At 45.5% G+C, this 25,788-nt stretch overlaps 1 protein-coding gene across 1 annotated transcript in view; it reads left to right on the plus strand.

Moving 5' to 3' along the window:
* NHS (NHS actin remodeling regulator) overlaps positions 1-25,788 on the plus strand; it is a 260,992-nt gene that overhangs the window by 203,802 nt on the left and 31,402 nt on the right. The gene's annotated exons all lie outside the window — the stretch shown is intronic.

A 25,788-nucleotide genomic window follows, 5' to 3' on the forward strand; every position in this document is an offset into this window, starting at 1 on the left:
CTTCAGACAAATGAAGCGAGTGATGCACTGTTGGGCAAAAGAAGGGTCAATGAGAGGATCCTTTTCTGCAATCCTTATTTTGCAGCTGGTACCCAAATAGCATGGCAGTTGAGGCATTATTGGATTACGTAGAAATGGATGGAGCCACATATCCAAATCTCTTAATTAATGAGTTGTGAGTGAAAGTTACATTATGAATCCAAAATATTTATACTAGTACAATTCCTATTTAAGAAACACTTTCATTCTGCTTCTGGTGATAAAAGACCAGACAAATATACTGATCCTTCCACAACATCTTTTATCATTATAAGACTTGTACACCACATCATAATTCTCCCAAAACATGGGTTGCACACCCTGTCACCCTGGGGCGGCATGGAAACGCAACAGGATAGTGGGAACAGTAAACAGTAAAGAGTTTCCCTGTCACCCAGGGAAGGACCCAAGATTCAGTTCAAGGTTTTATTTTTTGGTTCCATGGCAATCCATGTTCCATTTCATAGCCTGATGTATTAGTTAAACTAGGAGAAAGAAACTTTATGTCCTGGTGAGTAGAAAGTTTTGCCTCCTCTTCTTAGTTTATGAGACTCCAAAACAAACCAGGATCAGTGTTGAAAACCAATGCCACAGTAGTGTATCGCACAGTGGACGACACACTGTTCTCGTAGGCAGGAAATACAACATTGCATCCCTCCAAGGAGATGAGAGTTTGCCTGTGTCTCCTGTGCTCTAGGTTAAGTGTTATGGTCACTGCGCTGCTGCAGACCTGGGGGAACACAGTTTTCACTAGGTGAGGGTGACGTGGAAAATCCCATCATTTCTTCAATCTGTGAGAAAAATTTTCTGAATTGTTATTTTGCACCCCGGTGTCACCTACCCTGTGCGGATCTGGCCCGGGTTGGCCAGCGGGGCTGTGGTGGCTGGGGAGGGGGATAGGCGCAGCCATGGAGGCAGCAGGCAGTGGGAATCCATCCCGCTTGTTTCTGTAGGAAACGAGGCTGAAAGCTGCTTGTATGGTGCGTGTGTGTGTGTGGCTGAGCAGCACCCTGTAATCATGGTAGGAAGAAGAGCAGAAACCTGTAATAATCTTCACCAGCAAGTACCTTGATAATTTGTAGCTACCGCTACATACAGCATATTTAGGACCTGGCCTTTTATAAACAAGGTGCAAGCAGACCTAGTTCTGGTGGCCTTCACTTGGTGCCTGTCCCCTGGTGCCAGCACAGCTGGGCAGCCCGGGGCAGAGCGGGGAGCCCCAAGGAGAGTCTCTCCTCGTCGGCCACCCAGGGGCTGCGCACCCAGGTAGCCTGGAGGTACAGAGAAATGGGTCCAGGAGGGCTTCTCCTCTCTGCGGCAAGAAAAAGACACTCCTTAAAGCCCCCCACAGAAAGCCCGGTTTGCGAGGAGTGCCCTAGAGAAGTGAGGCACTGGCTTTCATGTTGCTGCTGCCACCAAGCTCCCCCATGCTTGGATGGCATTGTACAGAGGAAGGGGCCGCTTTCTCCCTCGGGTGACCACGTAACGCAGGGCTGGAGCAGCCCCCCGGGAGCCCAGTGCCCCGGAGCTGTGGGAGCAAAGTAGCGGGTGCCAGGGCAGCCCTGCCTCAGCCCCGCTCCCAGCTCCAGCGGATGCTCCAGGGGCTGGAGGAGCGATGGCGGCCAAGATTAACTTTTTGCTTTCCACAGGTTAAGTCCTTTCGCACCTGGTGTTGGAGCTATGAACTACCAAGTCAAATATAGTACATTTACATGCATATATATACATAGTGACTTCGTATATATGTATGTGTGTATACTTCGTGTGTATATATATATGTGACACTTGAAGTGCTGTACCTTTAACTGTTTGCACGAGTCCCCAAAATACACACAGCAGACAACTTAAATTCAGAAATTAACCCTGTGTCCTCCTGATATTTTCAAATATAATTTTAAAATTTTAAAAATTATCTGCATTAGAAACAAAACAAACTGGCCTAAGGAGCAGCAGGGAAGTTTTAAAATCTTCCAACACAGCTGTGGAAGCTTTTCCCTTGTTAGCTCCAACATGCGTAGTTGCTACAGCTGCGGTGAAACCAATACTAAAAATATGGGAAAACGAGAACAATTGCCCAAACCAGCCTTGCAGTCTGGTTTGCATGCCATGGCCCCATTTCTGGAAAGGAGAGCGCTGGTGGAGAAGAGGAGCAGACACCAAGAAGGACAGACAGCTGTGAAGGTGTTGTCAAGGCTCACAGCACACCTTGCAGGTGCTTCAGCCAAAAGTTACCTCCCGGCAGCAGTGCTTGTCCACGATGACAGGCACATGTCAAAACTTGGGGAGGAACAGCACTTGTCTTTTATCAGATAGTCATTAATTCTGGTTTAAGAAATGACAGTATATAGGACATACAATTGAATATAAGAAAGGCCTGGCTTGTAGAGAGCAGAAGAGTTGTGCTTTGTGAGTTGATGTTATGAAAGGGCCCTGAGTCAATGATGTTGTAGCCTTGAAAAATGATTTTTTATGTTGTGTGAGAAAAATGCCTGCTATTTGATGCAGCCTTTTAAGAAACAGAACCACAATGAGGAGATGATCAGTCTGATGCTTTCTGGTTTTAACATAATATTCAGTGAGGGTGAGAATGTGGGTCCGTGGCCACGTGAAGGTACCTACATATGCAGATGGGTATGGGGAATGGTCTGAAACCTGATAGTGGAATCCAATCCCATTGGGTGGCGATATCCTCCGAGTGCTGTCCTCAAAAACCTCAAGATGCATCTTTGTTGTATTACATTGTTTTCTAGTTCTTAATTATTTTAATAATACATGAGCTGTTTTGTCTCCTAGAAATACCATTTGCCTGCCTCCCAAATGCCAAGAGACCTCCCTCTACCCTAGTATAGTAAGATGGGAGTTGAGATTCTCAAAGCCAAGTGGTTTTCTTGATGGACAGTGCATATCTGAACCCTTCAGAACGGCTTTGATTATCTCACTTGGAGGCGTGAGTGTGCTATTAGTTATTACCATTTGCATTTTCTGGAACTTTACTTTTGATATTTTCCATTGCTACAAGCATCTGCAATACGTTTTATGTTGCTTGTGACAAAGAAACACCCATTTCACATGGATGGCAGCTAGAAGACTAGCCCAGAGTACAGTTACTGCAAAAGAGGAAAGGCTTTCAAGATGATATTATTACCCTGAAGTGTGTTTGCTGCGTCCCATCATCCCTCCCCACTGCTCCAACTCTGACACTTCCCCTCCTGCCTCGTCAGAACTGTTCAGCCCAGCATGTCCAAAATATACTACATTTTCTGTATTACAGTACAATTATTTTTTTACTGTATAATTATTTTTTACTGCTCTTTGTCCCCCGTTTGCCTCTCCTCCCCTGATGTCAACAGCTACCTGAATTTGCAACATTCACTTCGTAGCCCCAGAGTGTGCAACCGAGGGTAGACAGGGATGTGCAGTAACAGAGGGGAAAGGTCAGGGTTGAGAGGAACTGGGAGGTGCAAGACAGACCCTCCCCTGTTCTGCTTCTGCTTCCAGATTCTGGCATAGGGCTGCAGTGCCCTTGGTCTGGCTGTCAAGGCCAAAACGGGGACAGGCCCACGGTGCAACCGGGCCTTTCAGGCATGCAAGTAAAAGAAAGAGGGAATAGCTATGCTAAGGCTATTCCCGTAAGAGTTTTAAAACCTTAAAAGAGGAATGTTAAAGTCAACACCAGCCTTTGCAAGGAGCCTGGCGTGAAGACTTGGAGGCTGGAATTCAAAGTATGACTGTCACTGAGGCCACTGCCTGCTGGGGACATGAAATCCAGCAGTGGTGAATTAAGTGCAGCAAAGGTGATGTGGTGAACACATGAGCTGTATCGTGTGCCCAGTGTACGCCTGCCATCCGACCTGTATGGCAGGTACATGGAAAGTGGAAAATCACGATAGCCGCCACAGCTTCCTTTCTCGTGTCTTTCCCTTCCAAATTTCTCTTTCCTTCCTCCTTTTTGTCTCCATTTTTCACTTTCCAGCTGCACCTTGCTGGGCTGTGTCTGTTTATGAGGGCCTGACTGAATAAGCAGCAAAACCCCAGTAAGGATCTCCAGGGTCAATCGAGTTGTCGTCACTTGTCAAATGGTGAGGTGCTCAGAGCTGCCCCCTCTGAGGACGGCCAGCTCCTCTGAAACGGGAGCAGCAGGCTGGAGCAGCCTGTTTTTAGGGTACCACGCAGTCAAGTGGAGCAGGAGGAAAAATAGGCAATGAAAAAATGGCACTGAGATTTCCTCTCAGAGGAATGCCATGCTGTTCTGCCTCCTCCTCTTGCGTCAGGTCAGCAGAACTGGTACTGGGTCTTATTTTCTTCTTTCTTTCCTTGAGAAGGTAAAATAGCGGGGAGGGAGGAATATTCACTGCTCCTGCTTAAAAGCTAACTTTTATGTAGTCCAAGTCAGCTTTGAAATTGAAACCTCCCTGGGATAATGAAACAGGAGAGGCTGAGTTCCTATTTAGACTGATATTATTTGGCTGAGGGCAGTCTTTACTCAAGAGTAATTTGGGAAAGTGACAGACAGCCGTGACCTTGATTTACTTTGTAACAGTTTGGGTTGAATGGAAGAGTATTTAGATTTTTTCGAAAATTGCAGGGACATCATTAAAGAAGAGGACTTTCAGTTCTTCCTTTCAGTACGCTCTGTAATGTTAAAAATAGCAGAGGATGTAGATGTGTGACATTCATCTGCTGACTGCTTCGTGTCTGTTACCAGACTTGATTGCATTTAAAGACTGGTCAAAGCAGAAAAGTAGATCGGGACTCTCAGCTCACCTCTGAATGATTCTCAAAATGGGAAACACCCATTTATACGATACAATACATTTGTTAAACTGTGCTCGTGGGAGGCATAGTGCTAGATTAAAGAAGATAGTGGAAAACCTGAACGAGGTGCATTTGCTAAGGCAAGTGGAGAATTCATATAATATGGAGCATATTCTACCCCATTTACTTTGGAGGTACCCCAAGGTACACTGAAATGCATACATTAAGGCAGTGCTGCTACTTGATGCTCATTTACCTGAGCACTGATCTTCAACTCAGTCACCCAAATACTTGAAACAATCTGTGTTCGCCAAGTGAAACTGTTAGTTAATATCAGTATAATATGAGGGGAAATGATGGGAGAGGTGGGCAAGCTCCTCTTTCTTCTGGCTGGAAGGATTTCTGCCTCTTTGATTGGGAGTTTTGGGAGCTCTGGATGTAGTTTCAGCCCTCATTTATTTATGTTGGGTTCTTTCCACCCCCCAATCCCGCACTTTGTTTGCCTGTTCTTTCTTACAGGAATGGATTTGTTTGCTTTCCTGCAAAAACATCTCACGACTGGGAACGAGCATGGAACTTGTCGGGTTTGGGAGCTGTTACAACCGGCGGTCTGTGAACGCTCCTGGCTGCAGATTATAATAATGCCATTGCTTAGGAGAACCAAAGTAAAATGAGAAGGGGGTGTTCAAAGGTTTCTTCAGGGAATAAAATACCTAGGCATTTGAGCTCCAAAGTGCTGATAAACCCGTGAGAAGCAGATTTAGGAAGAGAAAACATAAACACTAAACAAATTGTCCCATTAACCAAAGAAAACAAAGAAGTAAGGACTTCATGTGGATTTGTCGACTTGTCCTTTAGTCTCTGAAACACTCTCTGCCTTCTCAGAAAAGCCGCAGGACACCCTTCCCTCTCCCAGGGCAAGGGGACCACCGCTAGCACAGGGCCAGCCAGCCAGTAGGTTCCCAGTGGAAAGTGCAATAGTTGAATTTTACCTGGCTGTCCTCAATGAGAGTGGCACTGATCTGGTTTTTTTTTAAATTTTTTTCCACCTAAAATTTGTAGGAACTTAATTATATAGAACATAATCAAATTTTTCTGGCAAATTTGGGCAGGGAACTCAAAAATTATGGGGATGGGATGCAGGGGACAGGCAGCAGGTTTGCCTTTTTTCCTTAAGAAGCTGGGTTAAACACATTTCATTTAGAAGGGAAATATGGAGATTTATCTGGTGAATTGGCACGCTTTCTGCTTTTTTCTCTTTTGATCTAGTATATGATGTATAATCGATGTTACTCCAGAGATGTTATTGATGCTGCTACGTGTACGTAGAATCCTCCTTTGCTAATGACTATGATATCCCTATCAGAGCGGTGAGAAAACTGAGGTTTGATTAATGAGTGGTGGCAGAGGACACACTCTTCTGTATTTATCTGAAGGTTCACACCAGAGGAGCTTCAAAGATGGTCCCACATCCCTATCCACCACAGTCATCCCTCCTCAGTCTCGGGCTGTTTCCTGCCCGTGCCAGAGGCGTGTGCCTACTGCACGCCCGGAGAAGATGGGTGCAGCCTGGCAGGGCTGTGATTTGGAGAAGGGGACCTGCAGGGCCAGGCACTTGCTAAAAGATGCAGAGGGAGACTCTTTAGTGGAAATCCTATCCCAGGGTAACACCACTTGCTCTTTGCTGAGTGTGTAACGTTTTTCTGTCCCAGCTGACAGGAGATGTCAGGTTTTCAACCCTGGCTCATTCAGAAGGGCTCTGGTGTTTGATAGGAACATGTTACCAGCCCACATGCAAAACACAGCTCTGAAGAAGGAGAGAAGGGGGAGGGAGTTATGAATAAACACTGAGGCAGGATTTTTACTGACTTCCTTCAACTTCCCGCTGGCTCCCTGTCTCTGGCAGGGATTATCTCTGGGACCTGATGCACCGGCATGTTCCTAATTCAGAGGGCTGCTGGGGGTTTCATTGCTGAAAGACTTTTGCAGTCCCACCCCATGTAAGACATTTCTAGCATGCAAAGAAGTACCATTACATGACGTGTGTGTGACAGACCACTATACCTTTTAGAGGAGTTTGCATGAGTTTCGTGAAGCTTTTACAGCCCTATGTCAAAAACTCACCTGTAATCAACAGAGTGGCAAGGGTTGTATTTGTGTGCAGGCTGTATAGACAGGTAGTGCACAAATGGCTCTGAGCACGTTTGCAAATGCAGCCTTATCCCATCGGTCCTGTTACTTGTGCAGTATTTGATACGTCTGCAGCATTGCTGTTAGCAGTAAAAGATGCAGAACGCACGTCTGTGTTTATATCTGCATGTAGCTCTGTGTGTATATGATAGGTATACGAAGGCATATGTCATACATATGCACGAACACACAGACTCCTCTCCCCTGCCAGTGCTGTGGCTGCCGCCGCCGCTGCCGGCTGCCGCCCTGAGCATGGGAGCGCGCGAGGGAGGCTGCGGAGCCCGGGAGCCGCCGTCCGTCCTTCACCCCGGTGGCAGTGGCGGGGCTCACCCCGGCCACCCTGGTGCCTGCCGGCCGCCTCGGGGATGGGCAGCGCTCAGCACAAGCCCCAGCGCTACCCCGGGAGAGAAAACGCAGGTAGGGAAAATAAAGTCGGCGGGTGCCCTTGGCAACAAACAGGCCCTGCGCTGGGGCTGGCCTCCCGCTCGGCCATGAGCTGCCGGCTCCTGCAGCCATCAGTCAGGGATGACAGTGTTTTTAGGAGGCTCCCTTCAGCGGTGCTTAGGCTGAGGAGCTTCGGAGAGCGGAGGAGCGTTGGGAGCCTGTGCGCTGGGTGCTCGCAGCCTGGCTGCTTTGTAGCAGCCGGGAGTGCTGGCCAAGGGATTTTGCTGCAGCATCCTTCCCAGCGGTTAGGGGAGGGAAACAAATGGAGTTGTGAGGTGAATCGTGGGTACCAGGGGAGCGCTCCAGAGGTACCTGCTCGCTGTTGATGCCAGTGGAGCCAGCGGGGATAGCAACGAGACAGATCTCAGCCCGGCACCTGGGCGTCCTGGTCTGCAGCAAGCGCAGGGTTATTAAATCCAGATGACACTGTGTAAGAGCAGAGTATTTTGTAAGAAGCGACAATTGCTCAGGAGCCAGCATCGCCTGGGTCCTCCAGGTGACCTCGTCCCAGGTAGCTCTGCTCGGGATCCTTTTTTATTACAGAAGTAGAGTTGGTGTCTGATGATGTCACGCTCAGGGGGAGGGAAATAAAAAAAAAAAGATAGATTGCAGTCCTAATGCAAGGAGGATGCAGCAAACCACAGAGAGGGTCCTCTCCTGTAAGGAAGACGAGGCAAAAGGCAGAGCCCCTAGGAGGGTGTCTCTCTCCCTCCTGCTTCAAGAGGAAGACTGTTTTGATTGCCTTCTGTAAATGGAGCTGGCTGTGTAATGCATTATACATCGCGAGGTTAGACCTCTTCTGATTTCTTAAGGGAAAGGCTATTTTATTTCTCAAGCGGGTGCCAGCAGGGATGCTGTAAGAGCGCGTAGAGACGGTGCATCCTCCGTCCCACACTGACACCGACCCGCATGGTAAACTGCAGACCTGGAACTTGGTGAGGAGCGAGGACCAAATCTGGAGCCAATGCAGGGGGAGAGGAGCAGCCTCAGCTTTTTTAGCAAGTGAATGGGGAGGGGGAGGAGGGTAGTATGAGCAGTGATGTCATTTTTAACTAGTTCCTCACAGAGCCGGGGAGTGAAGTTAGAGGAAAAACCTGCAGTCTCAGAATGGCTCTCAGCCTTGACTGGAGACTAAATGACTGAGGGTCCCCACAATGGTAATTCATTTTCTTTCCTATGCAGAACTGTTCTGTTATTTTGGGTCAAGCAGAGGGCATTTCTTTTTTTCTCTCTCTCTCTGTATGCTTTGAGGGTTTGACTTTCGCTTTTGCCTCTGGTTTGTTAAATACCTTGCAGGTTATTTGAAGTTTTGCCTGGGTAGTTTGAGAATTTTTCTCTGGTGTGGGAATCCATGTCATTACAGGAGAGAGTTTAGCATGCAGCGTTTCTGCTACTTGTCAGGAGGGGAGATGCAGAGGTTGCCAAGCACACAGCTTTCTGCACGGGAAATGTACTTTTAAAATCACAGGTGGAAAGAAAGGGACTCGGCTGGCATTTGTTGCTGTAATGGATGGCATTTAATGTTGCTTGTAAGAGGCAGAAAGACTTCTGGTCAACTATATAGATAGAAATGAATCTTGCTTTGGTGACAATTTCTTTGCTTTTGATGATTGCCAGGTTTTTATTATGAGCATTTTAATTCTAGTGGAACTGAATGGAAAATGTCAACATAAGAGATTCTGGCTGTTTGAGACAGTATATGCATGTATATTTCTTCATGGCATGCATTAACCACTTGCGTGCTGCTCCCTCCACTGCACTTGCCCTGTTGCTGTCTTTCATAGAAATCAGTGGGCTGCCAGGCTGCACTGTGGACAGTCGGCAGCACAGAGGGTTATGCTGCTCGCCGGTTCCTGGGATCAGCAGAAGCAGTCAAGCCATTTTTAGATAAATAAGGTTGTCAAGACAGGTCCATCAAGGGTAAAGTGGCTTAGCCAAAATGGCAGGTGGGGAAGAGCATCCCCAGTTTGTATTTCCAAGTATTCAGCTACTGGTATCACTGGCACAGTTTGGGTTTGTGGTTGTTGTGATGCTGCTTGGTCCAAAGGCAGAGGCTGTAATGCCGAGAGTCCAGTTGGCTGTGGAAGGCTCATAACGTTCCTCTCTGGGCTCCTGTTTGCCAATGGTGAGACTTGCTTCTCTTCTCACCCAGGAGAACATCAGAGATAGCTGAGGAAGCCAGACCTCAGTTTTGCTTACTAGGAACTTGGGACGTGCATGTGATAGCCACATACCTTCTGCTTGTAGCCTATCATGGCAACTGTGAGCTCAAAGATGGGAGATCCGGGCTCAAGAATGAAAGAGGCAGAATAGAAATGGGAACATTGTGATACCTTCTGAATATGAAATGTTCCTTCAGGAGGTTCCTGATGATTATGAAGGCTTGGGGAATCCATTGCTCCCCTTGAGAAAGCTCTCGCTGAAGAGTATCTGGGAGGAATAAGCCTCTCTTTTACCAGCTGTCATGAAGATGCTGGCAGCCATCACAGGGACCATTTTGAACTCCTCCCCCTGCAACACGCCATGGTGCAGAGGGAGAGTAAATCTAGTAACCTCTTTCTTCTGCCAGTCCTCCCAACATTAGCCTTAGTGTTGGAATATGTAACCCAGACCCAAAAGCCAGGCTTTAAAAATGACATGTTCCTGTCAGTGTGGTTTTCATCCAGATGTATGCTTGCCTTCACTGATGGTGCTTATGTGAGGGCAGTGTGCCTGGCAGGTGGAGGGAATGGATAACAGGCTGTATTGAACAAGTCACCATGGCATATGGAAGCTTTCCATCTCTCTAGCGCTAGGCTGAATCTGCTGCTGTGGATAGGCAACTTTGTTTTCCTCTGATTTTAGCGTGGCACCCTTCACCAGCAGGAAATTAATGCATTTTAAAAAGGAGAGCAAAGAACTGTGCATCTGGAGTAGGCATCAATTCATCCTCCTCCTTTGGAGGCTCAGATATTCCCCCTGCCCCCTGCCTGGAGTATTCCAGGGCACTCGTTCTGGCTTGTTTGTCTCAGCTCAGTTCATCTGAGGTGAGAAGTTGAAAATTCATGGCACTAGAGATGGAGTCCGCTACCCAAAGAAGAGGGGAGCTGCATGTGACTGCAGCCGGTGTGCCCGCTTCTGCAGCCTTCCCCCTTAGGAACCAGCTGACTTTGCAGCAGGCAAGGTTAGGAAGACCTTTCCAAGTGCAGAGAAATAAAGCACTGGGACAGGCATCCTACGGAGCTTATGGGATGTCCTTCTTTTAGGCTTTTTAAGAAGAAGTAAGAATAAAGGTGGGGTGGACTAGAAATGCTCAGTCCACCTTAGAGCAGTGGAATTACGCTTGGCTTTGTATTTTGGCATTTTTAGGACAGGTTCGATCACACATCAGTCAAAATTCACTATAGGAAGCATCTTCTGTGTCTGGGGGTGGGTGCCTCATTTGCTGTTTGTAACATTTTAGCTGTGTTTCAGGGCTGGAAAAGTCATGGACCAGACAGTTCTCTCATGGTTCCTTCCTGCCTTCCATTTCTACTGCAGGATGACTTAGCCCCATTGAGGACCTACCACCAAGGGGACAAGAATGGTTCAGTGCCTGAGCCCATTCAGCTGTAAAACTTTCTACTGCTACTGTCAGCAAAAGCATTACTGATGTGTCAGTGATGGGCATGATTGTTAGGGAATGGGAACCAGTGCACAGAAGTGACTGCAAAGGTTGCAGTATCTCTCTGGACTTCAGTGGGCTTTGGGTCTTATCATTAGTTGGCAACTGTGTTTGCTTACACCAGACTCTGGTCAAAACTGCACTTGGTTTGGAGTGGTCTCTTGGAGAGGGCTGGGGCAGTGGAGCATGAAGGAAACAGACTTCACTTGAGTGATGTAGTTGACTGCTGCCCATGAGAAAGCACATTTTTCATACTGTAACTCTGACACAGTATGACTTTCAATCTACAGTGTAATCCTTCTGTATGTTTATGTGGTAGAATTTACTTACTGTTCCAGTTGTTCTCACCTTGCATGGTATTCTCAGGGGAGGACAACATAAGCTCCATGGGAGTGAATTCAAGCTAACAGGTGGGTCAAGGAGGTATTTTATGGTGCATGCAATGGTGATCAAAGTTACAGAAGTAGGTAACAAAGAGGACTGAGGCTGGGTACCCAAAGCCCCCACAGGAGGTGAGGAAATCGCTTTCAAGGAATGAGATCACATCTGTCCTAGGAAAAGATCCTTATCAGGGCTGCAGAGAAAGTGCAAATAACTTATTGTGAGTGTGTATGGAGGGGAGGAGGACAAGAAGAACTTCCCAGTCCCAAATTTAGCAATTAGTTCAATTCTGTGCATGTGACCAAGAAACACTAAGGTCAAGCGTCTAATTGCATTTATGCCATTGTCACCCAAGTAATTATCTTGTCCCCCTGGCATTTCAACAAGGTAAAACTGAAGTGGGTTTGGACTGCTGTAGTCTGATAAGTCAGAAACTAGGTAACCTGCATGGCTTGCCTGCTGGGCTGTCTCCTCTCCTTTGGGCTCTGTTGGTAGAGTAGGCAGTGGTTATATTCCTCTGGGATACTTTTTTTAGGCTACATGTTTAAGTCTGGAAAAATCTTTGTAATCATATCAATTCTTGGAAGGTAGAAGAGTACCTCCCCACCCAGCAGCATGTCTTTGGTAATAATGCTCAGTCGAAGTGATGGAATTTCCAACTGTATCCTCATACGATTGTATGTAGAGGTTGATTCTGCATCTGCTGCAGATGGGAGTGGGGTCAAATATAATATATCACTATAACAGCACATAGTAAAGACGGATGATTCTGGTCTGTTGTGATATGTGCATGAATCCTAATATCTTTAGTCATTTCGAGGAATAAAAGATGTTGGCTCACATAAGCACGTAGGTGAAGGAACAGCTATTTTGTGCCCTATGAAGTGTGCAGACACAAGGTGTTTAGGTGGTGGCAGCCTATATACATAGGACTCTGCTATCATTGCTGGAAAACAGCACCCCTTTAATTCAGCCTCATAACAGCCAAGCTCTTAATGCCAGAAGATCTTGCTGGAATGAATCAACCACAAAGGCTGTTCTTAATAGTGCTTTTAAAAGCTGTCGGTTAGGTTTAAGAGGAACACTAGAACAATTTGCTGAAATCTGGAGCCATTTTGTGACCCTTGCGTTTTGAGAACCCTCTGGATATAACTATAAAACACTGTGCTGTTTTCTGCCAGTGTTTGAAGGGGAAAAAAAAGGAATGGGAGAAAAGGCATGTTCTGCACAATCTCCTCTTGTTTCAGGAAGGACCAGTGTTTTCTTCCAGGTTTGCACAGCAGTGCTGCAAATCATTCACCTCATAATGATAATAGTATATAATCTTCATAATAGTGATAATCTTCGTATGCAGCTGCAGATTTCAAATTCCTCCCTGGTTTTAGCACAAATTTCATTTGATGGCATCAGAAGACTAGTTTTTCATGTCCCTGCCTATTTACCCCTACGTAACCTCACTGCTAGCTATCAGAGCCCAACTTTTGATAAGAGGAAAGGTGACGCACCAATGTCAGAATATGCAGATTCACGTTTCACAGTTGTATCTCAGCTCTCGGGTACCTGACTTTTTTTTTTTTTTTGGCACAGCACAGGCAATCAAAATTTATCATCCAAATTAAGACTGTAATTATATTTTGATAAAGATCTGGCAATTCAGTGAGAATGAAATTTTAAGGGTTGCCGGGATACAGATGACTCTGGATTATGGAGAAGCGTTTGCATGTGGAATACTAATAAGCCAAGGTTGTTCAGCATCCTTATCTAGACTTTTCCAATAGTGTCTGATAACACAGGCAATCAAGTGCTTGTTTCTTTGCTATTATTCTGGCAAAGTGATTAAAGATACAGGCTGCCTTTTATGAATGAAAAGGTGACATGCTCAACATGGAGCGACACAGATATGTCCCCCTGTTTGATGCACAAGAAAAGTGGGGGAATAGAGTGCTGACCATGCCCACGTTATTGAGCCCGCCAAAATAAACCCTCCCTGACGTTTCCCAGGGTCTCGGGGATGCCAAGGAGCCTTTGTGGGAGGATTGAGCCCATTCCTGGGAGGTGTGAGCCCTGCCCGAGATGGGTGCTGCTGGGAGCCTCCTTTCATGGAGCCAGGTCCCCACTGGGGATCGGGAGCTGGAGGATGTCTCAGGGATGAGCATGGGATAACCAAATACACCAGACTTGCTGTCCAGGCAGGATGGCCGCAGAAGTAACGGCACTGTAGAGGTGGGAGAGGTGACAAACGGCTTGATTCAACCCACAGCTGCCAAAGGGAAGGTCCTGGCTCATGTGCAGGTACTTTCCTGTGCCAGTCCAGCAGATGAGTAAAGCTCGACCTCAGCGCTGCAGTTCGATGAAGGAAGAAGAGCTATAGCACTTTCTCTCTTTTAAGTGTCTGGTCTATATGTGACACTAATTAGTTATTATGGAAAGTTATTGCTATTCAATAATGTGGCCTGCTGACAAGGTATTATTTACTGCCTGTGCTGTGGTAGCACTTGCAGACCTCGGAGGGGTTCATCTCCAGTGCTTCTGGCATGCTGCAGCCCTGAGCCCTGCCCTGACCCAGCCGATATCCTACGCCTGTCTCCCAGGGTTTCTGCTGTGCGACCGGCCAGCAGCGAGGCCAGTGCGTGGTTTGTGTTATCACCTTGCTACAGCTCTGCTCTAGACTGCCTGCTTCAAATATGGGCATGGTAAGGGAGGCTGGTAAGGGACGGATCTATTTTCCCTTGCACTTAGTTTGTCCCAGACTCTTTCTCTCAGCACCACCCTACCAAAGCCTTTTTTTTCCCCATGTCTAACTCCAAATGTTGAGCCAAGCCTGCAATAATTATTATACCCTGTTCAGCAGTGGTTTAGGGACTTAATTGTAGCACATGGTTGTATTTTTACTACAGATCAGAACAATTCTGTGACTTTATGGTTTTTTCAATTAACTGTGAAACAGTGAGCGTGTCATATAACAATTTAAAAAAAAAAGTTCTGGTGGTATGTCAGCTTCATCAAAACGAATGGTTTTACTTCCCTGCTGAACTGAATTCCTCCCAGATTTTTGGTGACTAAATTTTATTCTCAAGATGTTCTGTCATGGTCTGTAAGAAAGGGACTTGACTTAGAGCAGTGCAGTTTCAATGGCAGATATAGCGGATGTGATTCAGGATGCCCGGGTTAATGAGCATTTTGGGAAGGCAGAGTCCATTGGAGACGCTGCAGCTGCAATACGAGACAAATGACTGAACCCCTTCTGTAATACCTTGAAAAGCCTTTTAAACATGAGGTGTGCAGTACTTAAATGGTAGTCTCCTAGTCTCCTCAAATTCAACCTGCACACGCAGTAATGTGCTTTCTTTCTTCCGTAATGTGCATGGACATGTGATGCCAATCTCAGACAACTCCAAAACTGCAGGGTTATGCCCCAGTCCAAATCTTGCGATTTGCTGTAAGCTTCAAGACTGGCCAGAGAAGAGGCTCGGTTGCTGACTCAGTGTCTCCAGCCTGGCTCTTGCAGTGCCTTGGGAAAAGAATGTTTGTCCTGGAAATGTGCCTCGGGATCCCCAGTTCTGGCATGTACTGAAGGCTCAGTCCTGGTTCTTTGGAGCAGGCCAGGACTGTCCTCTGTCTTACAGCCTAAACCTGCCTTTGGTAATTTTTCACTCTTTGAGCTTTGGGTTCGTCCAACGAATACCTGAGAGGAAACTGGTTCTCCCAGGTTTGATAAAATCTTTCATCTCGAGTTGTTTCTATCTCAACATATGACTGACTACTGTCCCTTTCTGCCTTGGCAGCGCCAGGTGCCTATTCATATGAGGCAAAATTAAAAAATAAATAAACTTGTAAGTTGTACATCACTGCATAAACGTACCAAAAAGTGTTTAGCCTATTCGAAGGCTGGCTGATGTGTCAGTCTGGTTTACTCCAGTCCATTCTCTGAGCTTGCATTGGGTTTCTACTTACTGCATGCGCGAATTTTACATTTCATACAGTTTTTCTTCAGCGTGCTCTATGGTGCCTCTTCATAACACCTACACCTACTGGTAACTTTTCAGGAAGTCATCTTCTCTGCCCTGATCCTTTCAGTCAGCCTTGCTCGTTTTCCAAACCAGTTATCCTGCCCTGGGTTGGCCTCATTGCAGGCTCTGACCCTCTCTGGAGGAAGGTGATTCCATGGCCTAGTCAGCTTGCAAGCCCCACGTTGTTTCTGGTGCCAGCATCACAGTGAAGTCTCCTCGGGATTACCGGAAACTTTTTTGGAGTCAGGCAGAGCCCTGCCTTCATCTTCTGGCAGCTGCTGTTTAAACAGAGGCACTGTGCAGTTGGTGATACCTCCAAGAGATGCAATAAACATTGTTTATATTATGAATTGTGGTCCATGGGCTATCAGAATAGGATTTGGTACACAAAACAACCCTGAAGAGCTTGTGACCCCAGGAAAAGGGTTTCAGCTTTGCTGGGTGGAAATTCATACTTCCTGGGCAGAAGAAGTATTTACTCAGTAGGTCAAGTGGGGAAGGATCAAGGTGGGGGAAATTGCAGTCAACGAGGCTAGGAGTAAAAACTGTAGTGCAGCAGTGTCCCACACTTTTAAATCCCTTTCACGTAGTCTGAACCTAAAAGGTTGTGTTCCCCATAACAAGTCTGAATGAACACACTGAAGCTCATTTTCTTCACTGCTCATTTCTGCTTGTGCAAAGGTATGGGACAAAGAGCTGAAAAGTGTGTGATCTTTGACCAGTAAAACTGTGCCAGCCAAAGCTATTACTACCATTTATCAGCATAACGTGTCTTTTTGATTAATGTGGGGGTGTGAGGAGTAGGCTAACTGCTAAAACGCAGTTCTGTCAGCATGGCTGCAGCCGCTTTGCCAGTATAATGTATGGTAGAAAGACAAAAGTCATTTTGTTGCGTTAAAACCCAAAGAACCTTCATAGTTTGAGAGCAGAAGATGACCCCAGATAACACAGCTGGAGTTAGCTAGACCCTGAATTATTTCCAGAGGTTAATGAGCCCGTGTGCACAATACACTGCCTTGTACCACTCAAGACCTCCCAACATCTATATGTAGAGTTCCTGCATGCAGTGAGTTGTCAGGCTGGGAGATATTATGAATTTGAAGCTTAGATATAAAAATAGAAGCATGAAACATGACCATTTTGCATCATGTTGGTAGAAAGAATCGGATAGAATAGGATAGGATAGGATAGGATAGGATAGAACAGAGTAGAGTAGAATGGAATGGAATGGAATGGAATGGAATGGAATGGAATGGAATGGAATGGAATGGAATATTTTCAGTTGGAAGGGACCTACCATGATCATCTAGTCCAAATGCAAGATTACTAGTACAAAATTCAGAATGAAACTCAGGTCGTCATCAGCTGTAATCGTAAAATCAGCGTTACGTTAGGTAGGCACCTGGCTGGAAATTTTAGGTAACACTGAGATGTGTACCCAATGGACAGCTAGCCCCAAGTCTCCCTGGTTTCATCACGTTAAAGTGGGATTAATTACCTGATGATCTGTGCCCCCATTGATGTGGCTGGGGATGACAGCAGCCGAAAGGCACGTCTGGAAAATTTAGAGCTGTGGTTCGGTGGGGCTTTGCCTCATGGGGGTCTGGGCTGAGTGTGGAGTTGGCTGGAGGAAGAGACATTTTTCTTCCTGCTAGGATGAATCGTCACAGACTAGACAGTGATGGTGCTGTTGCAAAGCTGTGCTTTCTGTGGTAGGCAACAAATTCATTTCAGTTTGCCCCCCCCAAAAGAATTTCTGAATACAAAATGTTACCTTGGGGATTACTTGAATAAGCTCAGCTCTGGGCACGTATTTGTCTCAGTGTTTCATGAATGGGATGAGAAAGTGTTTTCTGCCCACGACCCTGCTTTGAGGCTTATTTCTGTGAGTGATGTGTGGCACTTTGGTTATCATTGCTTTGTTCTAGCTGCAGTGCTTCTGGAGCAACATCATCCTACACTCATTGAGTGTCCACAGATAGAAGAGCATCAAAGGGGAAGGAAGATGAGTATCTTCTAGCCATCCCTTTAGCAAATATTTCCCTTAGTCTTAAGTAATCATGGATGTGGCTGTAACTTCAGTAGTGATAGAACTGGAATTTCTTAAAGGCTTGAAAATTATTCCACTGTCCTGTGGAAGTATCTGCAAAATAAATTGTTTTCTAGGTCAAAATGAGGATCTTCAAAGTTTAGATATTTTCTTCTGACAGGCTGAAGTTTTGTTGTAGCTTTTCCATCCTAGAAGTACATGTAAAAGTTTGCAGAAAATAGGGAGAGTTGTACTAACTGTGGGGAGGCTGCTCTGGCCCTTGTAGAGTGAAGAAGTATTACAGTATTTGTTAAGTGTGGCTATTGCACAAATATTACAAAGACAAAAGGAATCAGGATGCTAATAGAAGGGAAAAAGGATAACCCAAATGAAAAGCATTCAAATTAATCTTTGCCTAACACCATTTTCATAGGTAAGTAGTGGCTGCACTTTTTAGATATTTTTTCTTCTGTGCTGTTGCATAGAATCCCATTTTTTGGATAAAATCAAAGTGTGTTAAGTATGTCAATACCTGTACTTCAGAAATAACTCTGCATAACAGAAACATTGCCAAGCAGACCTCACCCTCGCTCACTACGTGAAGATGTACTGCATCCCACAGGAAATCAATACTTACTAATGTGAACAAACATGAAGATGAAATTGTCAAACAGGCAAGTCAGGTGAACAATCTTGATTGATCAGAATTAGCTGTGATTTAAAAGCAGTAGTTAAAAAACCTCAAGTGGTAATGAATCTGGCAGATGATCGTTGAATTCGTGCATCTCCCCGTGCCTTGTGGGTCTGGGCTCTGGTGGGAATCAACCAGGGCGTCAGGCTGGCTCTTTTTTCTTTACTGGCCATGGCAGGTTAATTCTGAATAATGAACCACCCATTACTGATCCAGTACAGCATTTTGGAGCTGCTTGTAAATGGCAGAGGTTGGTTGTGCTGCAGGGGCCTGTAGGTCCAAAACCACAGCCCAGGCAATACAAACCACAGCTCATCTGCAAAGGTGCAGAGCATGCCCTAGCAGGGAATAAGCAAGCCTACTTTTATCTGGAAGAATATAAGACTAAACAAACCCACCAATAAAGTATTATTGGACTAGCACATGAACTGTGGGGCCTGTTATTGTGTGTGTAAATGCTTAGTGTAAAGGATGATTTCTGCCCTTATGACACAAAGGTAGAAAGAACGTAGAAAAGGCGAGGAGGTCCCTGGGAGGATGAGAGATGGCTGTGAAGGCCAGGAGGTGACTTGCCCCAAGCCAGAGCAGGGATGTGCCAGCATATCCACCTACCTGGCCAAATTGCGTCTCCAAACAACAGCAGCCCAGGCAACCAGCATTTGAAGATGCCGTCTCAGTTCTTTGCTTTTCACTGCATACCAACTCCTATATTTTCTTCTTTTCTCTTTTTTTTTTCTTTTTTTTATTTTAAGCTCAGCGGCAGAGGTAAGAGCTTGTTTTCATATTCTCTGTAACACCCTTACGATACTTCAGATGCTACATAGAAAATAAGCAGATGGCTGTGAACTGATCTATATTTGTATATAAAATGTCTCCGACTTTACGAACAATATCCATATTGTAAAAAAAGTTGGCTGGGGTGGCTCCCCCTCCCCCTGTGCTGGCAGATGCTACGGGAGTTGATAAGATGTGAAGATTGATTGCCACCTCCCCCCAGACAGCATCCTGCCAGATCAGGGCTGGGGTATATCCGTGGGTGTCATCTGCCTTTCACTGTTCAGCCTGTATAGCATCTCAGCCTCTAGAGCAGTCTGGCACCTCTTCCAGCACTTCTTTTTTTAACGCCGCTTGGAAAATCCACACAGAAAGAAGAGAGGCGGAGAGGAGAAGGCAGTAAAGTGGGAGGGAGGTAATTAGGGCCAGACCTGATGTCCTGGCATAGCCGAAGGGTCCAGAGAAGTCAGGCAGAGCCGCGACTCAGAAAGGACAGAGCAAGGACAGCAAAATTGGACACCTGGTCCAGCTTATTGTGTCACGTTTCTGAGCATGTTTACCCCCCTCTTCATAAAAATGAATGTATTTGTTCAGTTTCTTGGGCAGTGCCTCACCTTTTGAATTAAGACACCTTATGCCTTGCTAGCTTGCTTGGCTGTGACCCAAATTTGGTTTTTTACTTTGCCATTAAATATATTCAACGAGTAAATGTGGGAACCCCTCCATAGCTTTGCAGACTCACATTTGTTTCCGAGCAGGCAATCCTGCTCCCCTGTAAAGGCAGCATTTCCCCTCTTGGTGCCTGGTGGTGCTGGGGCATGCCAGCTCAGCACAGTCCGTCTTCTCATGGTCCTTCGACAGTGAACAGAGGGGGACAGGCTCTTCTAGAGGACTATTCAGAGCTCTCTGAGGCTCATTTGTATTCAAAATCAGTGAGGAGCCTATCTGTTAGCTACCGAAATTCTCCAGGGAGACAAATCTCCCCTGGGGAAAGTTACTTTTGTGATTACTTTCCGTTGTCTGCTTCTTTATGCTTGGAAATGTTGTCAACTTTGCTCCTCGTGAACAAATCCAAGTGTCCCAGGAGTGCTCTCTCCCCTGATTCACCATTCCACTCGATATGTGATACATTAAGGTCAAACACTGTTTGCTACTCGACGGCCCCATTTTTTACTTACACTTTCTGCATGATAATTTTAATGACAATGCCCTTCTCCCCCCTCTCCTCCTTTCCTTTCCTTTTTCCTTTCCTGAAAGTATTTCCTGGGTTAATTTCTTTTCCTGTGGATTTTTTTCCTGCAGCTTATTTCCTGCAGAGTATTTTTATTTCATTTTCATCACTGCTTCCAATCGAGAGTTTGAAGGCTTCCTTCCTGTCCAGTGTTGCAGCCAGTGTCGTTCCGTGGTGGTATTTCTGATAGTTACCAGTAGGTGTTGACACCTGACATTTCTGCTCTGGTTTTGACTGGATGCAGCGAAACGTAGCCATTTCACCACGTCTTCTGGTTTTCTTCTTCATGTGCAGTACTCAGTACATGGTCATAATAAAATGTCTGCCACACTTAAAAGGTAACCATTTTATATGTACATTAAGCGAGGAATTGTTTGCCACTCTGTGTACTTGCTGTGCTGAAGTCAATGTGTTGAAAACTACCTTGTACTCAGTCCAAGATGAGCACAAAGGCAGAGGAGTTACAAATGTGCAAGAATTTGCTGTTTGCTATTATATTCTGGATGACAGCTCTTGCCAGAGAGTGGTCCACACCCCGGCAGCATCTGACAAACCCTGTAGCTCTTCAGCAGTTGTGGCTTTTCAGAAATCCCATCAGAACTCAATTAGGTTTTCTGCATAAGTATGTGGCTTAATAATATAAATGTGAGTACAAACAATAGGATATGGGTTTAGCTCATAAAGCCATACTAGCCATAACAATAAAGGATAGTCTATGTTATGATCTTTATTAACACCCTATGACACTTTACAAGAAGTAACTGTTTTAAAATTTATTTTAGCTTAAATGTTTTCATGCTGCATTTCATGTGCTAGTTGCCATTGGCTGTGATGTCTCAATTTGAAGTGGGGGTTAGCGGGTTAGCATGAGCTGTAGGGGCTCCCTAGCTGGCATGGTAACAGGTTTGCATCCTCTGCAGGGACATGCAAGGGGACACAGCTAACAATGCTCACCTCTTGGTTAAATTTTCAAGCTAGCGTTTACCATTTGAGGCTTGTGGACCCATTTAGGTAAGCAAGGACCTAAAATACAGTAGGAAAAAACCAGTGCAACTCCGCAGAAAAAAATATTAGTGCCTAAGGTGAGCAAGCTGAGAACATGTTATTCAAATAATAATAACAGTGGGAAAATAACTTATCTTGACATAAGTTATTCATCCTGCAGTCTAGGTGTACAATATCACTGACAAAGACAGACAGTTTCCAAACGCTATCTGGATGGGTTCTTTCTAAAAAGTAATCCAGTGTATCTCAGTGGCTTTGTATACATGTGTATAGAAAGTACTGTAAGTAATACAGTCCATTCCATATATCATAATGTGTCTGTGCTTTACGGATTAAGGGCTAATTTCGAGCCCAAAAACCTGGAGGGGAGAGGCTGCAATACCTGGCTAGGAGCTGGAGCCCCAGCGGGGAGTGATGCTGGGACATGTCCTTGGCAGCGCAGGGCGGGTTGGAGGGGACCAGCCCCAGCCCCGGTTTCCCTGCGGTGCCTTTTCGAGCATGTGGTGCTGCTGCACGCACTGCAGTTTGTGCAATTACGGCGTACCACAGATTGCAGTGGGCTTTGCATAGGGAGCAAAGGGCTTGAAGGAGGGAAATGTACCATACTCTCTCTCTCTCCCCCCTTGCAAGGCTAACAAGAATCCATCCCTAAGCAGGTTTCTTCACTAAAATCAATTCGTTTGAGAAAGTAAAGAAGGAGGGAAAAAAAATCTATATATTCAGGCAGTTCTCCTTCCCCTTACAAGGCAGCGAGGACTGTGTTCAGTATTGTTTCAACAAGTGAAACTGAGCAAGTCAGCTAGCCAAGCTAGCTGGCTTCTCGATGTGGCTCTCTGAACCCTTACAGCTCTGTTTGCTCTAATGTTTTAGAGAAGCATCTTGTCAGAAGTGGGACTGGAGAACAATATTGTTTGACAGTGTTGGAATAAGACCCCGCTCCTGGCCCAGAGCCCCTTCGTGGGCTGGGTGCTCCTCAAGCCCAGTTTATAGCCAGTTGTCCGAAACTGGGCTTCAGGTAAACCACTTGGGAGGCTGGGGCCAAAAGGAACATCTGAGAGGGCTGGTGATGGAGGACTTGGGTATTCACTGAGTTTGGGGAAGAATTTTACTGAAAGGACCCAGGAGGAGCTACACAGTGAACTGGTTGTATCTTTAACTACACCTCTGTGCCCAGCCAACCCTGGGCCATCATCAGAGTGGCACGGGAGTAACCTCATGGAGTCGTGCGTGTGATTTTTGTTGCCTGACCCAAGAAACAAGCTGCCTTGCCATTATGGGGAGGAAGCTTCACAGGGCAGGCATGACCTCAAGAGCAATTAGAGACCTGAGACAGAGCCAGGTCTCTCAGTCCCTCTGCAGGAAAGGACTGGTGGAGCTGCAGGAGCAGCAAGAATATTTCCTCAGGGGAAGAAAAAAGAGTTGCCTTTGGTCCCTTGGAGATGATTGACTTTCTGTCATCCCCTGGATGCCTGTAAGTAATTCGGAGGAACACGTGTAGCAATAGTAGCATAGTATTTACTAAATATGATTGGAAGAAACTGTTGCTACTTACCTCAACTTGCAGTTAAGTGGCGTTCAGGGCATCTAGCCAAGCATGCTGAAAAAGACTGATGGGGAGGAAGAAGTGTGAAATATGAGCCACCGTCTCTACTATTAACACATGGCTTGTTCCTGACTTTTGGGGGTTTGATTTCTCAGCCTACGTGTGGTGCCAGTGGAAGGGAAGAGGGGCCCTGCTTGTTCATTTTCTGTGTAAGCTCTTCAGTCTTGTTTTTCACTTGGGAGCAGCTTCTGACCTCAAATACTGGCTTCCCCATGCAGTTTGCTGAAGGCAAGAGGGTCAAACTCACGCCAGTGAGGAAAGCCATTCACAGAAAAACATCCTCAACACTTTTATACTAGATACAAAATGTAACCCGTGCCTTTGGTTTGGGTTTGCTCTTCACATTTCATAGGGTTTTTCCGCTATAGCATATGCATTGCCCTTCCAACACAGTGACTTCGTCATTACCCGTGGGGAGCCACACCAGGGACTAACAAGATTAAGCGGTGGGGCTATAGGGCTTTTTTTCTTGCAGGTTGTCATCTTGAATGAAGGGTAGGTCAGTAGTAAACAAAACGCTGTCACCCGCTGATGGCCTTCTGATGCCCTGCGTGAAATAAGTTGGTGCCCTCAATTTGCAGTCCAAGAGACAGGTGCGTGCATCACAGCACCACTGCCGTAATTGGTGCTAAATGCCACTTCTGAGAGCCGAATGGAGAAGGCACAGAGATTGAGGGGGACTAACTCTTAGAGTTTTGATGGAAGTTTGTTGTTTATGAAGATTTCAAGGAAAACGGAAATATGTTTGCTGTACTTGGAATAAGTCATCTGAATCTTATCTTCCAACATGCCAAACACAGCATCTTCTGTGTTGAGTGTCATCTTCCAGTGTGCTTTTTCAAGGCTCCCGGTGTTTTACAGCTGGGCTGCATGTCCACAAACGTGGAAAAGGTTGTTTGTATCGTGGATGCTGATGTGGAAATAGGTGCTGCAATGTGCGAGCCTCTGCTCTTCTTCAAAAGAGAGTCTATCCTCAGCATAGATTCAAAAGGCTATGACTGGGAAATGACCACTTTAGATATAAATGTTCAGATAGAAATATGCGGGGGAATTTAATGTTTTGAGTAGGAGAATAGGCAAGATACATTAAAACCGCTGCCAAAACACTGTTTGACCTATCACAAAAATGTTTATAGGCTGGGGAATGTGAGGGTGTTTTTTTCACAAGATCCCAAAGGTGAGCATTAACCAAGGCAGGTAGAATAGTAAATGAATTTTGTAAAGCTTTGTTCTTGAGTGCTGGCGTGTGAAATCAGGGTGACTGATCTGAGAGCAACATCACAGTGAATCACACACTTCTGTGTGATAAAGGGAGAGCATTATGGTGACCTGTTGGAGCAACTCGGGCAAGCTTAGTAGTGATTTGGGCTGAGCCAGTACAGGAGAAAAATAGCAGAGCAGTGAGGGAGAATTGCAAAGGATGTCTAAAAGCATGCTTACGAAGTGTTTTATAGAGACCACACACTACACTGCCGGAGATAAGAGACTTTATCTTGCTGCGTATCGAGAGTGGGAGTGATGTGAAGGGTCAACATGGGAAGAAATCTGTGTTGACAAGCACTGACAATGCGTCAGATTGAAAGAAGTGCTTTCAACTAATTAAGCATGTAGGATTGAAAGAGCTCTCTTGAGACATTGATTTCAGTTACATGCTCTGGTATGTCTGTACACAAACACATATATATGTGTGCAGATGTGTGATGTCATGTCATCTCTACTATAACAAGCCATCCTTACCATTAGGTCCAGTAACCTTAAACTAGTTAGGTTTGGGGGTTTTGGGTTTTCTTTAAGACTGTTTATACCTTCACTATTTTGCTGGCTAATTAGCTTTTTGTTTTCTCATGGAGCATGGTAGCAAACTGAAATAAATATGTACTCATCCTGCAGAGTAGTTGACCCAACAGCAACCTTAAGCTTGCCAGGCACGACTCACATGTTGTCTTCCGTCTTTACCATTGCCCTGCAGGCAACACCAATGCTGCCTTTTGTATCACTTCCACTCATTTAGCTGGGGCATGAGTCACTTCCCAGCTGGGTTGTGGTCTCTGAAGCTGTAGAATTGGACTAAATGTTTAATTTTATGCATACACAGACACAACCGGGAAAACTTTTGTCTAGTCATATGTCTTCAGCTGTCCTGGGAATAAAGCCCGACCTTATTGGTGTTTTTCTTTTTTGCTTACTAACCTGCTTTCCCTGATGGGCTTCGTGCTATCTCTGACTGAACAAGGACCATAGAAACACCATGGCTACACATACATTATTGAACATTTCAGATGTTTATTAATAGATAAGTATGTTGCACTCCCTCCAGTGCTTTCTGTCACCATGCATTAGAAGAGATGTGCACCAGGGGGGGATTTCTTTGCTGCAGAGCTGGCTGTGACGGGGTGGGGGTGTATGCACAATTGCACATGTTCATGGATATGTATAATATGTAGACATGTGCGCCTAAAATAAAAATGCCATTCACCTTTCATGGGTGAGAAGGGCAACTCCATTAATGAAACCCTCCAATGGAAACCTGCTGTCTGTGACTACGTTTGCCGCTATTTTGTAGCTGAGAGCACGAAATTTCTCTCCCAGCCGTGTAAAACATAGACTGGAGAACAGGAATAAAAGGAGAGGAAGAAATCACTGGCTAGAGAAACTTCACAGGAATGAAGGCTTGAATGTATAAAATACTGTGTATTTCTGAGAGGTTATTGTTTATCCTGCAGTGACAGCTTTGAAATACTTTGAAATACCAAGTCCCATTCTGGCCGCCGTAACTTATTTGACAGAGTTAGGAAAAGCAGTTAAAAATATGTTCAAACACCACCAGCAGTGATTGAAAGCAGCAAAGCCAAGAATGGGATTAGCATGTGGTACTCTTCACATAAGTGCATATTGCTTAACAGCCTAATCTTCTTACATGTATAAGAACCACACACTTCCCAGCCCTCTTGAATTATGTCTGTTGTTGTGCTAGTCAACTGAATACCAGGTAA

This window comes from Gymnogyps californianus, chromosome 1, assembly GCF_018139145.2.
Source record: "Gymnogyps californianus isolate 813 chromosome 1, ASM1813914v2, whole genome shotgun sequence".
Classification (NCBI taxonomy): Eukaryota; Metazoa; Chordata; class Aves; order Accipitriformes; family Cathartidae; genus Gymnogyps; species Gymnogyps californianus.